Source organism: Otolemur garnettii, unplaced genomic scaffold (genome assembly GCF_000181295.1).
Source record: "Otolemur garnettii isolate 467f Iridium unplaced genomic scaffold, OtoGar3 scaffold00001, whole genome shotgun sequence".
Lineage (NCBI taxonomy): Eukaryota > Metazoa > Chordata > Mammalia > Primates > Galagidae > Otolemur > Otolemur garnettii.
This window is the reverse complement of record NW_003852396.1, coordinates 16,518,759-16,531,523: the sequence shown is the minus strand read 5'-3', so window position 1 is coordinate 16,531,523 and position 12,765 is coordinate 16,518,759. Positions and strand designations below refer to the sequence as shown.

Sequence of the window (12,765 nt, the reverse complement as noted above, 5' to 3'; positions counted from 1 at the left end):
AGTCTCCTCCCTCCGCCTCCCAAGTAGCTGGGACCACAGGTACCCGCCACAACACCTGGCTATTTTTTGGTTGCAGCCATCATTGTTGCTTGGTTGGCCCGGGCTGGATTCGAACCTGCCACCTTAGGTGTATGTGGCTGGCGCCTTAGCCACTTGAGCCACAGGCGCTGAGCCAAAAGACAATCTTAAAGGAATGAGAAGACAAGCTACAGGCTAGGAAATATTTGCAAAAGGGAGATCTGCAAAAGGACTGTTACACAAAATATACAAAGAACTCTTAAAACTCAACAACAAAAAACAAGTAGCCCAGTTAAAAAATAAGCCAACGACCTTAACAGACATCTCACCAAAAAAGACGTACAGATGGCAAACATATGAAAAAGTGTTCTGCAACATCTATCAGCAGGGAAATACCAATTAAGATTACAATGAGATACGACTACATACCTATTAGAATTGCCAACATCTGGTTAGGATGTGGAGCAATGCTGGTGAGGATATGGAGCAAAGGGAACTCTAATTAGTGGCTACTGGGAATGCAAAAATGTACAGCCCCTTTGGAAGACAGTTTGACAGTTTCTCCCAAAACTAAACATACTGTTACAACGGATATTCTGCACTAAAAAGAAATCAGCAACTAAGTGCTGAAAAGACATGGAGGAACCTTAAATCCACATTCTTAAGTAAAAGAAACCAATCTGAAAAGACTATGGTAATATATTAAATATGATTCCAAATATAGTATGTGACATTTTGGGGAAGGCAGAACTATGGAGACAGTAAAATGATCAGTAAAATGATTGTTAAGGATTGAGAGAAGGACAAATGGGCAGAGAGCAGAGGATTTTTAGACCTATGAAATTACTTTGTATGACGCTGTAATGATGGATACACGTCATTATGCATTTGCCCAAACCCATCTACGCGTATCATGCCCAGAATGAACCCTAATGTAAACTACAGACTTTGGATCATAATGTGTCTATATAGATTCATCAATTTTAACAAATATACCACTCTGCTGTGTGGTGTTGACAGTTGGGGAAGTTGTGCATGTGGTGGGGGCAAGGGAATATGAGAACTCTATACTTTCTGCTTAGTTTTGCTGTGAACCTATAACTGCTTTGAAAAATTAAGTTTAAAAACACAACAAAAAAATAAAAAGAGGACCTTTGTGGTGAAAGATTGAAAACTACTGGGCTATGTTATCAAGTTTTTTAGCCATGTAAAAACAGGTTTGCATCCATCTACAGATGATGAACAAACAGAATGTGTGTATTTGCAATGAAATTATCATGTAGTCTTAAAAAAGAATTTCTGACACATGATACAACATGTAAGGTACACAGATAAAATTAAAAAAATGACTTTACTATGCTATATTTAATTTATGTTTTTCCTAGAGAACTCAAAGGGCTTTGATTTTTTTATTGGCTTTTGCACTGATTTCATAAAAATTCAAAAACCTTTTTAGCATTTGAATTATGATATACAATAATGTGTATATTTAAAAGTAAAATAGCATTGTATAATTTTAAAATGTTATTATTTTGGCTCGGCACCTGTGGCTCAAGTGGCTAAGGCGCCAGCCACATACACTTAAGGTGATGGGTTCAAATCTAGCCCGGGCCCACCAAAAAACAATGATGGCTGCAACCAAAAAATAGCTGGTAGTTGTGGTGGGCACCTGTGGTCCCAGCTACTTGGGAGGCTGAGGCAGGACACTCGCTTGAGCTGAGGAGTTGGAGGTTGCTGTGAGCTGTGATGCCACGGAACTCTACCCAGGGGGACAATTTGAGGCTCTGTCTCAAAAAAAAAATGTTATTATTTTCTTTTATGTCTATGATTTTGTTACTTTCTCAGATGAGTTGCTTATCTAATGATGTTTCTCCTCCTTAATAAGGACAAACCCAAGCACACAACTATTTTGTCACACTAAATGGTCAAAACTGATCATTTTGTTAGAAACTGACCTAAAGGATACATTACTGATTTTAGTTCTGTTTTTTAAATCTTGTTTCCATTATGTTCATCAGATACCTAACTGAGCACTGAATTTCAGTCTCCAAAAATATTTGACACCCTTAAGTCTCCAATAGCAAGAACAGTCTAATGAAGCATTGGGCTGAGAACCAGTGACAATGTGGGCACATTTTCCTTTCATTGACCGTGTCTCTGCCTTTCTGAAAAACAGATAGCCCAGAGAATCAGAAAGGGAATCAGCCTTACAATCTCTACAGCTCATTAATAATGCTCATGTGTCATGAGCCACAGCTAGAGGAGGTGAATCTGCCATGGAATGGGGTCCTGCCTCCCTGTTCCAGACAAGTTCTTTTCTCTGCATTTAAGGTAGACCTTTACAGGACTTGAAGCTGTTCTTTACTAGAAAGTCACAAGAGTGTTCCCATAGGAATCCATAGGTGGAGATGAGGAGGGCAGGAGCTCACTGCATAAGCCATCAAAGGACAGGATATCTCAGAAGGGCCTCTCCATGTTTCCTTCCTTTTTAGACAAGGCATTCCTCAGACCACAGAATAAAGTTTCGGCCTGTAATTTCTTCTGTATTTCATGCATTTTCTTTCCTGGTCTGCCCACTGGATGTGCATATCTGTCTCTTCTGCTTTTTGTTTCCCTCTGTCTCTACAAGGAGGGAGGTTCTGTGAAGAGGACGAGGAAGAGCAGGGGGAGTCCGCTGAGTGCTTCCCGGCTGTGGCTGGTTTCCCCCTAAAGTACCACAAATCTATGTGCCATTATTGGGATTAATTTTCATTCCAGGACTACGTGATCTAATCTATGTTAGAAATGTTCAATCTTTCCCTTGACATTTGCGTGTTTTGTTTTCTAGTTTTCATTTCAAAATACCCTCATGTTAACTGCCCATGGCTCTGCTTGTGCCACCTGCTACTCTAAAGTTAGGATTTAAATGTTTCTCTTTAATCCTCAAGTTTATTCCATCATAATGGAATGGGAGGGCAGATAGCTTCCTTTCACACCATCATGCTAGTATGATGTTTATTTGTTTTATAAGCTTGTAAATTGACAAGGCCACAGATATTGATTTGGACCAACATAAGGAGAAGGAAGTTATTGGAAGACTATTGGGAATGTCAGAGGGGTGATACCTGGCAGAATCAGTCTTGGAAATGGGCAGGAATCAGGGGCTCTAGAGCAGTGGGCAGTAGGAATCCTGGCAATTTTCTAAAGCAGGATGGTGAAGAGTGCATGCCATCCCTGTGTGAACATCTTACAGATTTTCATGCTGTCTGTATGTCACTGGCTGCATAGTCTGAGCCCCAGGAAGAGCATCTCACAACTGAGCTTGAGTCACATGCCTGGCCCCTGATCCTGCTGAGCCAAGGAAGGCAAGGGGTCTCTTTCCTTCAGTTTCAGTAGTAGAACGTAGTCCCTAGGAATTTCTGCTCCCTGGGTCACAATGCAGATATCTGTGAATTCCCAAAGGAAATCTAGAAGCTTTGAGAGAAGCCAAGGCAATGCCAGTTGGAACTGTGTTTTCAATGGGCCAGTTGAAATGTAGGAGAAAGGGCTGGAGCAGTAAGAATGGGAAGAAATAGAGAGGAGGGTGAAAGAAAATGGGAGTGGGTAAAAAAGGAGGAAACATTCACTCAAGAAAAATCATTCTTTAGCAACAGGTACATCTGTCTACATATAAGTCAGCATGACTTTTTTTCCCTCCAATATGATCTTATTATAAACTCTCTAAAAGCTCAGAGTATGGAAAGCAAATCTTGGTGACATGGACGGATCATTACTCCCTTTCACCGCCAGAGGGTGCTGTACATACAGCTAGCATGACATGGGTATTGGAGAAGTTCCCAAACACCTGCGTGTTCACAAAGCGCTTTAGCTTAACAATCATTCAAGAAATATTGAGGAATGCAAGCCCTGGTGAGGGACTTTTAACTTAGCTGTACAGACAGGCAGGAAAGGTTTCCTAACAGCAGCTGAGGATTGGACACAAAGACAGGACAGAGATTGGGAGGGGAATTCCAATTTCAAGAAGAATCACCAGAGGCAGAGAGGCTTCAGAAAGCACAGTGCCTTTTAGGAACCACAGATGGTAGGTGGGGATTAGAGAGAGGGAAGGTATTGCAGGTGAAGGAAGCAAGATGAACAAAGGTATACATAGATTTAGATTACACCATGGCTACAATTAGCTATATGGATATAACATACAGCTAGAATGGGTATAATGGAATTGTTTACCTTGTTATTGGGATTGTATAGATTCTGTATCCTATGACCTGACCTTGAAAAAGTGGGCCATCTGTTTAGGATAACTGATTTTTTTTTTCAAGACTCTTTGATTCTAGGAATAACTACTCCAGTTTTGTCTCTTGGAATTCCCGCTGTGTGCCTTAGCTAATCATTATTCTCTAGCTTCCTTATTTTCTCATCCTTAACTGTTCTAGATGTATATTAAAACAGACTCATTGAAAAACTAGTATTACATTAAATATACTGAACCCCAAATGTTTGTGGAACCCTTACATTATCCAAATAGAAGAATGAGAAAAGGCCCCTAACCTATAGAGCTGATGTTTTCAGTTTATATCTTATTTCATGATTTAAACAATCATTACATATTGTGTCTGTATGTCACTAGCTCAATAGTCAGAACCCCAGAAAGAGCATCTCACAACTGAGCTTGGGACACATGCCTGGCTCCTGATTCTGCTGAGTTAAGGAAGGCAAGGGTCTGTTTCCTTTAGCTTTGTTAATGGAACATGATGACCAGGAATTTCTGCCCCACAGATCACAATGTAGATTTCCCAGAGGAAATCTGGATGATTTTAGGGAAGTCTAGACAGATGCTGGTTGGAACTGTGTTTGCAATGGGGAAGTTGAAATGTAGGAGAAAGGGAGGGAGAAGTAAGGATGGGAAGAAATAGGGAGGAGGGCTAACAATTAAGTTCATGAACTCACCCTAAAAAAAGTGCTACACACCTCACTGCTGAATATTACTTCAGTCACCTTCTAAGTACTCCCATTGGGGAGCAATGCACTGATGCCAGCCCCTAGTCTACCCTTCAAAGCCATTTTGGAGCTCTTTTTCTGAATGGCCATTAGAGCTGTCCTCATAAGTATTACACTTGTTGTCCTGAATGTCATCAAAATGTTTTCCTTTCAATATTTCCTTTACCTTTGGGTGAAGAAAAAAGTCATTAGGGGCCAGATCAGATCAGGTGTATGTTCCAATACAGTTATTTGTTTACTGGCTAAAAACTCTCTGACAGACAGTGCCATGTGAGCTGGTGCATTGTTGTGATGCAAGAGCCATGAGTTGTTGGTGAAAAGTTCAGGTTATTTAAGCCTAACTTTTTCACATAGTCTTTTCAGCACTTCTGAATACTAAACTTGGTAAACAGTTTGTCCAGTTGGTGATGAAACATGAGTGTACCAGTATGATCTGTTTGGGGTTCAGTGTATTTAATGCAATACCACTTTTTCAGTGAGTTTATTCCAATATACTTCTAGCACAGGAAAGGACAAGAAAATGGGGAAGCTAGAGAACAGGGGAATAGCTAGGGTATGCAGTGAGAATTTCAAGAGATAGAAGCAGAGTAGCTATTCCTAGAATGAAAAAGTCTTGAAAGAAAAAAATCAGAGTTGGGCGGCGCCTGTGGCTCAAAGAAGTAGGGCGCCAGACTCATATGCCAGAGGTGGTGGGTTCAAACCCAGCCCCGGCCAAAAACTGCAAAAAAAAAAAAAAAAGAAAAAAGAAAAAATCAGAGTTATCCTAAACAGATGGTTCACTTTTTCAAGGTCAGGTTAGGGGATGCAGATTCATAATGAACAACCTCTCTGATAACAAAAAAGGTTAGCAACGTTGTTTTGACTCTTGATTTGGGCTGATAGAAATTTTTTGGTCATAGAAATTGGCTGGCTTCCATTGTGCACTTTGATATTTTTTTTCAGGACTATGTTATACACCCACATTTCATCACCAGTGTTAATATGGCCCAAAACATGGTCTTGTCTCTCCAAAAGGTTTTGGCAAACTTTGACTCTTTTTTGCTTTTGTTCATCAGTGAGCTCTATAAGGACCATTTTTGCATACACTTTTCTCATGCCAAGATTTTCAGCTAAGATTTTCTGAACTGTTTATTGATGTTTATTGGTCTGTTATACTGTTCACCATCAGCTGCCAATTTTGATGCACAATTTGATGAATTTTTGTAATGTTTTTATCAGTTCTGCCTGTAACTGGCCACCCTGTCATCTCTTCATTGGTGATGCTTTCTCTCTCCTCAGAAAGACATTTAACCCATTTGTACACTGCTGCTTTATTCATGGTATTGTCCTCATAAACTTGGGCTAACAAGTCCCTGATTTCACCTCCGTGTTTGTCAAGTTTAACAAGAAATTTAGTGTTTGTTCATTGCTCTCATTCATGTCCCAACATTCTTACAACAGCACCCAAAAACATGCAACAACAATAATGAACACCACTCAGCAAGATACCAGCACAGGCTGACCTGGATGCAGCTGTGAGACATTCATGTAGCAAGGTTATGAAAGCTTACCGAGCTGTTTGTACAGTGCTGGCAATGCAAGCGCACAGTGGGAAGTTCGTGAACTTAATTCTCAGTCCGTGTATTTCAGATACTGCGTTAGTGCTTTACACATATGTAATTTAATCTTTACTATAACCCGAAAGTATTATGATACCAGTTTTACAGAGGGTGAAGTAAAAACTCAGAAATTAGGTAGCTTGTCTAAGGGTTCCAGGATAGAAAATTAAAGGTCTAGGGTTTGGTTGTCCACTAAAGATGCTCATGCTGACTTCTTTACATCATTCAGGTCTCCACTCAAATTTAATCTCAGAGATGTTGTGTGAGGGGGTGTGATGCGGCACAGCGGAGACAAGGCCTGCAGTGGAATCCTACTGTGAATAAGGAAGACTGTAGCTCTGTGATGGCGTACAGCAAAGTTCTTTATTTTAGCAAGCTTACATAGGCAACACTGCACGTACACACAATTAATAAACTAGTGACTCAAATCCCATGACCCAAGCTTACTGCTGCCAGGGGCCAAGGGGTCTACAGATTAACCGATAACTTTTCTACTAACCTTATCTAAAGTTATTCTTATACCACACAATTAAAAACAAAACCACAAAACAAGATTCTGGGGAAATAAGCTACTCGAATGCTTGACCTTTAACAGACCATCTGGGGGCAGTCATTCATCTTAGGAAGTAGTCTGGAATACCTTCGGCAGGCCTGCCCTCAGGCCTGCTCGCATGAAGCTTAGGCCATAAATCACTTCTGTGTGATCAGGCGCCAGCCACGTATGGAGTTCTGTCCAGGTTCTCTCCATTCTAACTCACAAAAGACTTCAAACTTGCTCTCACAAAGTGGAACTGTTTAAAGGTTTACTGATAGGCTTTGCACCTGTACAGAGAAGCTTGCATTGACTTCTCTATCTAAAGTGGCCACCTCCTTCTGTGTCCAATTGTCCTGCCTTATTTTTCTTCATAGTACTATTACCTTGTCTATATTTTTATGGTCTGTGTCTTCCATTAGACCGACAGAGGTAAGTGTAATGGAAGATACAGAAATATTGGTTGTGTTGTTTACTGCTTCTTACCCCACAATCTAGACCAGAGCCTGGAACATAATAAGGAGCTTAACAAACTTGTGCTACAGAATGGTTGACGCTCAGGCCCCAACAGCCGCTGTGCTGTATTGTGTCCCAAGAAAGGGATTTGAATGTCCCCACACCAGACAGCATGCTGGACAAAGCCTGCACATGGAATGTGACAAATAGTATGTACACTGCCAGTCTATATGCTTTTAAAATTAGAATTTAAATTGCACACGGTGGCAGCCTCCAGCCCCGCCCGAGCGCACAGCTGCCCTGTCGCGCCTCTCCTCTGAAGTCAAGTCTCGGCCGAGCTCCGCCAGCACGGCCCCCAAACTCTCACCCAGAGCCGGCAATACCGGATGTATAGAATCAGAAAGGAACGACAATCTGAATGACGACCGAGTAGATCTGAAGACTCAACCAGTACGTAACACTGGCGGAACTATTTATGTGACAGCTCTAGAGTCCAATAAACAGCAAAGGCCAGTTACAGAATCGCAGCTTTTACCAGGACAGAGGTTGCAAACTACAGGTTTGCAGGAGCCCGGAGACGCTGTGGAGCGTCCAGCCGGACCACTTGACTTTCAAGAAAGGAGGAAAGACGAAAACCCTGGAGCGTGGAGAGCCGTGGAAGGCTAAGTCCCTTCCAACCAAGAGAGAGGCTCCATCCCAGCAACTACGCGCCCAAGTCCACATCTCAGAACCGGAACAGTGCCTTTTTTTTTTTTTTTGGTTTTGAGGCACAGTCTCAAGTTGTTGCCCTGGGTAGAGTGCTGTGGCGTCGCAGCTCACAGCAACCTCAAACTCTTGGGCTTAAGCGATCATCCTCTTGCCTCAGCCTCCCAAGTAGCTGGGACCACAGACATCTGCCACAATGCCCCGGCTATTTTTTTTGTTGCAGTGGTCGATGTCGTTTAGCTGGCCCGGGCCAGGTTCCAACCTTCAGCCTCGGTGTATGTGGCTGGCTCCTACCCACCGAGCTAAGAGCGCCGCCCACAAGAATGGTTTTTATATAACTAGGAAGGATGCAGAAAGGCAGGTTCTGGCTCCAGGGAAAAAGCCCTGGATCTTTTATTATCAGAGAAAGTGCAACGTTAAAAGGAAGCTTCTGTCCGGCTGTCAGAGGCTCTGACCCAGTGCGTGGTGATGTGATTACGCACTGCAAAATTAGAAGTCTGGACAATGGGGGTCATTGCATCTCTCCACGAATCACTTTTCCCTGTATCAGTGACATGATTAAGCCTTACCAAAAGCAGTCAGATGGCTTCTGCAGAGGCTGAAGAAGGCATGCATTAGTCCCAAGCCACAGAAGCCATGGGATAAAGATGCCTGGGAGATACCCCGGGAGCCCATATAGTTGGTAAAAGGGCCCCACTGGACAGTTTGGGGAAGTCTGGATGGGTTACGGTAACAATAGTACCAAGGTGGCTGTAAAAACTCTGAAACCAGGCACCATGTCCGTGCCAGCCTTCCTCCAAGCAGCCCACCTCATGAAGACCCTCCAGCACAAGCCTGTGAGACTTTACCCTGCGGTCACCAGGGAGGAGACCATTTACATCATTACCGAGAACATGGCCGAAGGCTTTTTGCTGAATTTCCTGAAGAGTGATGAAGGTGGCAAAGTGCTGCTTTCAAAGCCCCTTGACTTTTCTGCTGTGATTGCCGAGGGGATGGCGTATACTGAGCGTAAGAACTGCATTCACAGGGACAGACCTGTAAGCAGCCAGTGTCCTGATCTCCAAGTCACTCATGTGCAAAATTGCAGATTGTGGCCCTGCCAGAATAATCGAGGATGATGAGGACATGGCAAGGGAAGGGTCTAAGTTCCTATTAAGTGGACAGCTCCAGAAGCAATCAACTTTGGTTGTTTTACTGCTAAGTCTGATGTGTGGTCCTTTGGAATTCTCCTGTGTGAAATAGTCACCTATGGGTAAATTCCCTACCCAGGGAGAACTAACACCAGCGTGATGGCCACTTGGCCCAGGGCCACTGGATGTCCCATGTGGGGAACTGCCCAGATGGGCTTTATGACATTATGAAAATGTGCTGGAAAGAAAAGGCAGAAGAGGGTGGTGCCTGTGGCTCAAAGGAGTAGGGTGCCAGCCCCATATAATATACTGGAGGTAGTGGGTTCAAACTCGGCCCCAGCCAAAAACTGCAAAAGAAAAAAAAGAAAAGAAAAAGAAAAAGTAGAAGAGAGGCCAGCATTTGATTACGTATAGAGAGTGTCCTGGATGACTCCTACACGGCCACCGAAGGACAGTACCAGCAGCACCCTTAGAGCACAGGGACAGCTGTCACTAGGCTCAGCCACTGTATCACTCAGAGAGGAAAAGTAATGACCACTGACTGCGCTGGTTATCTCCAGCACAGGGATCACCTGTGGCTCCTGAAGGCAGAGGCTGAATTTCTCAGGAAGAACATCCTGTAAATGGGAAAGTATTTGTTCTCTTAGACTCGTGCCCTGGCAGGTTACGGCTTGGACTGGTCCTCAGCTATAATCCCACTTTGTTTGACCAACGTCTGAATACAACCTCCTGAAAAGAAAACACCTATTCTCTCCAATGCACAAGGTTGGTCCTACGTTTACAACTGGACACGTGTCTCAAAAGATCCAGAGACCATTGTAATGAACCCCAATAGCAGCAGAACTAAACCTGTCTATAAATCTAAAATAACCAGATCATAGCATGACATTTCTTTACATTTTCTCCATGCTTTGGCTTACTTGTTAAAAAAAGAAAAATTACTAATCCACCCAATTTTTTTGTACTCAGCCACTTAAAAATGTCTTTCCCAGAGTTCTGTGGGTTTTTTTTTTCCTCTACCTGGACCCCTCCCCCCGAGATCTGAGGCTGTTAAACATTTTCCTTCCAGGAACACCTCTCAGGTCCGCCAGACACATAGCAGCACGCCCATCTCCCCTGTCCAGCAGGAGTGTCACTTAGGGGCCTGCACAACTGCCATGTGGTGCAACACACCTCCTAGGAGGGGAACCTCAGAAGTCATATTATTAATGGTCTAGCTCTTTGCTTGCCACCATTTCTTAGCTACAGACTTTTTTGACAATGTAGTTTGGAAGACCAGTGGGATTCTAATCTCTACAGAACTTTGTAGGGCTTTTTAAAACATGGGAATTTCTTTTATTGCTTCAAAAGATGTGAAGGCTATTTTCAGGATCAAATATTAATTTTAATTGTACTCTAGAAAGAAAAAATGCCATATTTTGGGCTATTTTTGTGATTCAGCCATCTTTTCTAAATTGTGTAAGAGCTGTGTCAGATTATTTATACTCAAGGATACGAAGGAAATACGTGGCTACAGAGGCTCTCAGGAGCCACAGTGGCAAGAAATTCCAGAGATTTTGTTTACTAAATCTTTCTACTGTAAGCTTTGAATGAAAACTGCTATATCACATTAGGTTTCACTTACACTCTCATGTATATACCGAATATTTCCATTTTCTTGATTTTATGTTAATATGCCTGGCCCAAATAACAAAAAAATAATTTTCATACAGTAAAATAAATAAATCTTATATATTATATATATTTTTATTTATTTTTTAATTTTTTAGAGACAAAGTCTCACTTTATCGCCCTCAGTAGAGTGCTGTAATGTCATAGCTCACAGCAACCTCAAACTCTTGGGCTTAAGCGATTCTCTTGCTTCAACCTCCCATGTAGCTGCAACTACAGGTGCCTGCCATAACACCTGGCTAGTTTTTGGTTGTAGTTGTCGTTCTTGTTTGGCAGGCCTGGGCTGGGTTTGAACCCATCCACCCCAGTGTATGTGGCCAGCACCCTAGCTGCTAGGCTGCAGGTGCCGAGCCTATACAATTTTTTTTTATACATTTACCTGTTAATGAACACTTGGGTTGTTGCTACTTTTGGGGTATTGTGAATAAAGTTGCCGTAAACATTCTTGCACAATTTTTTATAGACATATGCACTCCATATGTTAGTTAGAGAGGGTTATACACTTAGGAATGGAACTGCTACATCTTAAGGTAGATGTATATTTAGCTTCCTTTTTTGAAAAGTGCCTATTCAAGTGTTTTCCCCACTGCTGAGGAAAGACCATTTTTTGAACTCTACCCAGTGCTCCATGAATTATAAAGTTTTCTACTCTGAGTGTTGAAAAAGGCACTTTTCCTAGACCTTGGTTATCTATCTGTAGACACTGTTCCCTCCGATTGTTTTGGCTGGTTCTTTCCCTGGCCATAGGTAGCTCACTCACATGCATATACTAATCAATACTCAACTGAATACTTTACCAGACCCTCAGAATTTTTCTCTGTCTCTCTTCTTTCTTCACCGTCACCTGAAAACTTTCTCCAAGTAGTAATATGGGAAAATGGTAGGACTGCCCTCCTTTCATTCCCATCTCACAGAGATCATTTTGTTACCTGATACTTTATTTTTTATTTTCTTGTTATGTATTTTATTTATAGTTATTTAAAAACTCAAATAATACAGTTATTTTTGCTTTCACCCGTCGATTATCATTTATTTTTATTAATTTATCCTTCTTAGAGCTGTTCATTCTTTCTTATACTTGGATGTTCTATCTGAGATCATTTCCCTTCAATCTGGTGAATATCCTTAGCCTTTTTCTTAGATTTTATTTGTCTGAGAAATTGAAAAAATTTTGTCTTTGACTTTGAAAACTATTTTTTCCTGAGTATAGAATACCAGCTGGGGAATATTTACTTTTCCCATATTAAAGTTTTCACTATATTGCCTTGTGCCTAGATGTTTTGTGACATCAGCATTTCTAGCAGTTGTCTTTTTTTCTTTGATTGCTTTTGCTTTTAAGTTTGTCCTTCTTTTTTTTCTAAGATTGTTTTTTTTTTATCTTTGATTTAATCAGTCTGGCGATGACACACCTGCTGTGATTTCCTTTTGTACTTATTCCTTTGTGTGGTGCTTGCTAATCTTCTCGACACTGTCATGAACATCTTTCATCAGTTTAGAAAATTCTCAGTCATCGTTTCTCAAATGATTACTTCTTTATTCTTTCCTCTTTTCCTGAAACTTCAGATGTTTCACATTTCTCTGTTTGATTCTTTGTACCTTTTTTCTCTTTCATTTTTCGTTTGGATAACTTCTCAAATTCATTAATCCTGACGTGACTTCTTTTTTTTTTTTTTTTTTT

At 41.5% G+C, this 12,765-nt stretch overlaps 1 pseudogene; it reads left to right on the top strand.

The window, feature by feature from the left end:
• LOC100962709 overlaps nucleotides 1-9,889 on the top strand; it is a 17,845-nt pseudogene extending 7,956 nt beyond the window's left edge.
• The last annotated feature ends 2,876 nt before the right edge of the window (nucleotides 9,890-12,765 follow it).